General features: G+C 34.5%; 1 long non-coding RNA gene across 1 annotated transcript; it reads left to right on the forward strand.

The window, feature by feature from the left end:
• The first annotated feature begins 2,102 nt into the window (after nt 1-2,102).
• On the forward strand, nt 2,103-3,976 carry LOC113230491. Its single transcript, XR_003310497.1, has 3 exons — nt 2,103-2,176; nt 2,923-2,956; nt 3,464-3,976. It is a non-coding gene; the product is annotated as an uncharacterized LOC113230491 (long non-coding RNA).
• The last annotated feature ends 1,766 nt before the right edge of the window (nt 3,977-5,742 follow it).

Genomic DNA, 5,742 nt, shown 5'->3' on the forward strand with positions numbered 1-5,742 from the left:
CTTTGAGATCGGAGCAACATACGTGATGTTGTCTAATATTTATTTATTTATATGGCAACATACTTACTAAGGTATTTGAGGTGTTACCAGTGTTGTTAGCACTTTTTTATACACCATTAAAAGCCGTTATTTGGCCGAACGAATAACAAGACTGTTTGCATAAAATCCTTTTTTTAAAATGAGTAATAATAATAATTGATAACTTGTGAGCATACAACATTGTTCTAGATTATCTGAAAAAAAAAAACTGAAATAAATAGCTCACATGTCACTAAATTTTAGAGATCAAAGTTATATAACGTTAAACAAAATTGTGACGAGTATTTTGGACGATAGGTTGCACTGCGATATATAAAGGTCTATCCACACATATTCGGGCCGTGTCCGGGACGCGGACGGCCCGTGCTCCGTCAGGGGCTCAAAAAAATTTGGTTGCGTATATTTTGTATCACACATGTCCGTGTTCGGGCCGGCGCCGGGAAGGGCCCGTAATTCATAAAAACTAGCACGTCCCGTCCACGTCTCGGGCACGGCCCTGATGTGTGTGGATGGTCCTTAAAAATGGCAGTTTGAAAATTCACTCATCAAAAGAGTTAGTATCTTCCATCTAGTACATTCGATGTGTATTCAATGGTATCTGCTGACAAAATCCTGAATATACAAGTTCATACAATCTTCGTTTATGTTTGTAACAATAGGACGGTTCAGGCTCTATACATTCATAGGCGTTCCTAAAAAAAGAAGCTTTGCATTCCACGTCTTCTTCACATCCAAATTTATTTTTGTACACTGACACGACATTGTGAATTCTTTTTACTTTAATTTCATAATATTGTCTCGTTCACCCTACACTACCCGAACCATCAATACTCATATTTACGTATTAAATGGAAGCAAAGCCAAGATCTGTCAAGTTCATCTATATAAACCAAATGTTTTCCTAACGCAGGTAGTATTTTTCTGCCGTTTGCTGTATCCGAACGTTTGTTCTTGCTTAATACTTTGCAAAATGTCGAAAGTTGCATTTTTGATTCTCCTCGTCGTTAGTGTAATCTACTGTGTTAATGGTAGGTAAAATGTAGATAGATGAGTTTACAATGATTCACACTTGCATTGTTCTGCAGAAAAAGGGGGAAAAATAACAATTTTTGTAAAAAATATATTATAACAAAATTAAGTCGATAATTACACAAGTGTGAAACCTGGGTTCTTGGTACACTTTTTTAAACAACAATTGTAACTGACTATTCTCATATCGAGTTCTTAGGTTTTCGCGATTGTTACACATAGGAAATGAAACTATTTACCGGATTTAAATCGCGTATATTTGTTTTTTCAAACAAACCAACGTTTCGGGCCCTTTACAGGGTGGTTTGCATCAATATTAGACATAACTGGTTGAAGACTGTACCACCTCAGTCAACCGTGACCATGGGACCTGTAAAGGCCCGGTAACGTCGGTTTGTTTGAAAAAATAAATATACGCGATTTAAATCCCGAAAATAGCTTCATTTCCTATGAGTATTCTCAGTTTAGCAAAACAAGCTGCTGTCCCCATTAATACTACCCAAGTTGTACAGTCAAGAGCACATAAGGCTTGCCACTTTGGACTTTAAACCATTCCTATCGCAAGCGATATAGAGAACACTATAATATTGTAAAGTCAATTCATGATATTTCACTCGTTTTTTACAGTATATACAACGTTCTAATAAAAAAAAGAAAAAAAAAAGATTAAGGGCTTACATCAGAAAAAATGTGCTTTAAAGTCCTGTTGATTTCTTATCCAACTTACTTAGACTTTTTGATAAAATGAAAACACGTTTTGGGTAAATTTTCTAGACGAAAAAAATTTCAAACAGATCGTTGTGTAAAAATTACGGAATTTTAGAGCAATTTGGACACGGTTTGGACATGTACAAAATGGCCGACCAGAAAAACATCTATAAAATCTTATTTGAATTTGAATTTCTTAGCTTCAGTCCCGTTCCTTCCGAGTGCGGATGTCAATTATCGTAAAGTTTTATACCGATTCCATTGCGACGAGGCTTACTGACGTCGATTCAGGGTCTTAAATGAACGAAATTATGTACTCTTTATTAGGGCCAGTTGCTATCTATTAATTGTGTAATTTGTTTGTTTCAGGTAGTGATGACTCAGCTGCATCTAATGATAGGTAAGATTATGTTACCTGAGTAAAGCAGTTAAACGTTCTTGGGTCAAGTGTAACATTGGACCTTCCAATCAATGAAACGCTAAATAGAATAAACATAGTTCATGATTTCGTTTAAAGTCAAATATCTTCGGGTGACTCTACATTACGAATGAACAAGTGTACTGCCTTATAAAATACTATATGTTCAAAAACAAAATTTAATATTCAAATATAAAACACTATAATATTTTAGAGTCAATTCATGATATTTCACTAGTTTTTTTTACAGTATATACAACGTTCTAATAAATAAGACAGAAGTGACATGTCCTTGTTAATAATTAAATAGGATACATGACTCATTTCGGAAACAATTGCTCGAACTTTGCCAGCTGTTACAACTGTGTTAAGAACTAAAAAGAAGGAATAAAAGAAAGATTAAACCAAAAAAACCTGCATATAATACACAATTTTACAAAACTAGTCAGTTATTGATGGTTTATCAGCCGCTGGGTTTGGTTCTTTTATTTCTATTTTATTCTATTGGTAAATAATGAGTAAGTCCCAAAGGTAAATCTAGTTATAATATTAATGAGTGTTACTTCCTTAATACGTTGCTGCTAACTTTCTTTATTCCTTCACCACTGTTACTCAGTAACATGTTCCAGAAACTTTGTCATTACATACAATGATTGTATTGAAAGTATTGCAGATAAATGTCAATATTTTGTAGCTAGGTACTTACCTTATTTGTTACGATTTTGCAGTTCCCCCGACATGCCACCAATGAAGGAACTACCTGTAAGTAAAAACACCTCTGAATAACATTTCAATTGCCTCTAAAGGGAATGTAAAATGCTGCTTGCAGCTATATTTCTGTGTGCGTTTGTCGGGGTCACGTCCACACATTACATCTTTTAAACTAAATACGCATATTCTGGGCAACTTCGATGCCTCATCGATCTGTCTGGCCTATGGTCAAGTCTGAGCCTGACCACATGTTTTATAAAATAAAAAGTTTATTGCAATGGCATGTGCATGCATACTTACTTAGATAGACTTTGTTGCAGTTTATCTCTGCTATATGCTACAAAGTTGAGAAATAAATCACAACTTTTATGATTCACGCAACACCGTGCCTGTTCAAGTCTAGCTTGTCTGGTCGTAGAGTATTATATTAATTGACTGTACTAAGTAGCAGGGAACACGACTTGTGCTCAAATTGTGCTTGAAATTTATGAAAAAATTAAAGACACAAGCTTTTTTTTTCAAAATTCTTGAAAATGATTTGAATTTTTCCCTTCACAGTCAGCTCTATCAGAAGACGACATTAAGGAGATGAATGAACCTCAAGCTGACGACGGACAATCATCGGGCTTGTACTCGGAAATCGTAATGGAAAATGGAAAAGTTGTCAAGAACATTGTTCGAGGCACACCTGTTACGAATGAAAATGGAAATACCAATGTCTCTGAACATGACAACTAGAACTTTACTCTGATTGAAAAGGTTTACTTAAAAATTAAAAAAAAAGTCAGCGTACTCCACAAATAAGTCATCAAAGGTCGTATTTTCATGACTGTACCCTTTGTTCCTTCTCACTTTGTATACTATATCCCTCGCAGAACTGTGTTTAAGATGTTCTATTTATTATGAAGTTGTTGTTGTACAATTACGTTAAAAACACTACGACACATAAAAGCTTGTAACCAATATGATACTATATGTATAGTAAATACATTATAAAATAATAAATTAATTAGCAATACAAACAAAAGAATATTGTTGTTGCGCATATGTGAATTTTAGTAATTTGAAAATTTTAATGTACAATAAAACAGAACAGCAGACTTTGTAGTTTCAGTTAATTCCAGATATTGCTCTCGAGTAAGTAAAATTTTTACATAATATATATACTACTCAAATACAATGAAAAATACAAATAAATCATTTTTGCACTGCGTTCACTGAACTAAAATGACTGAACTAAGAACTAAGCAACTTATGCTAACAAAGGTTAGGTTAAGTTATATTATGTTTGTGAACATGCATTAATTGCAAACTACTTAAGTACTGTAAACAAAAAAAAATGTACTTGTACGTTGTGATGCTAATATATCTGTATTCCTAGGAGAGTTGACACAAGAGCATGCAACTAAAAATTGTCGATGTGTAAAATACTTTCTCGTATCTACTCTTGCCAGTTTGCAGCTTTGTTAAGTTTACTTATCACAAGCAAAAAACAAGATTAACAGAATTTTCAGGTTCGACCCTGCGCAGGGGTTGTACTTTTGGATGCTAACTTTTTTTATAATATCAAGTGACGGGACGAACGAGTCGTGCGCCTGATGGCAAGCTACACGCCTGTCCATAACAGTTGCAGTGCCACTCAGAGCTTTAAATTGTAAAGATCTGAGGAGCGCTGCCACTGCGCCCATTACCCTGAGGCGTAAGTTGACAAGTCCCATGTGCCTGGAATTTCACTAGCACCCTTACCCTTCCAAACCGGTACGCAGTAGTGTTAAATTACTGCTTGGCGCCAGAAATAGGTAAGGTGGCAGTACTACCCTGGAGGAATTCTTTACTCCTAAATACTATATTTCGAGATCTGCACACTGCCACATTTGCTCCACGCAAAAGTCTAGGAGTTCCCCTCCAAATCTCCTGTCAGGATAAGCATTAACAACGCTGAAGATGAATACGGAATCTATTTGGCACTCTTCCATTATTGTCCACCCACGTCCGAGAGAATTCTCGGTAAACTATAGTATGAATCATAATTAGATGTCCAAATGTAAACAAAAAAAAATGTCATGAAATGTCATGTCAAAATGTGAATACAGATGTGCTAAATCTTCTATTTTTAACAAAATTGGAAAAGGAAGAGGTTTGCCTTTTCTGTTTGCAATTATGATAGATTGGAATTCCATTTTCGTACGAATTCGGTACAAAATGTCTCAACCTCAATAAAACTTAGAGCCTATGCCGATGTCGTATTTTATACATGCCGACAACTCACTGTAGTGAATCGATTCGAACGCGCGCAAACATGGCATTGATTACATATTAGCTTATATACGAAAGTAACAAATATAACTAAAATTAAAATTATCGCTTCGTCGGCGCTTATACATACGCCGTGTGCATAGGCTCTTAATGAACAACAAAAACATAATAAAAATGTAACAAATTAACAACAAAGAAAAACTTTTACACTACACTACACTATAATTTAAAAAAAACGAACTACGGAGGCAAGAAAACATTCCAAGTTTATGAAACGAAACACGAATGACATCTATGACACAAAATGGCGGCACAAAAATGTTTTGATCCCGATTGAGTTACCAGTGCAATGATGAATGATGTCATAAAATTGTTGACGACCTTAGCATAGTCTTTTATTATAATTTCTGTGTTAAACGAAATTAAGTAAAAATATATATTGCAAAATGGGAATAGTTCTGCTTGAAAAGAGTTCTAAACGTTTATTATCGTCAAAATAAAAACTAACATTTAAAATATATTTTTGCTCGGTTATCCCATTTGTTTACATTTTTGATATCTAATTATGATTCAAATTATAA

This window comes from Hyposmocoma kahamanoa, unplaced genomic scaffold (genome assembly GCF_003589595.1).
Source record: "Hyposmocoma kahamanoa isolate Upper Pololo Valley unplaced genomic scaffold, ASM358959v1 63, whole genome shotgun sequence".
NCBI lineage: Eukaryota > Metazoa > Arthropoda > Insecta > Lepidoptera > Cosmopterigidae > Hyposmocoma > Hyposmocoma kahamanoa.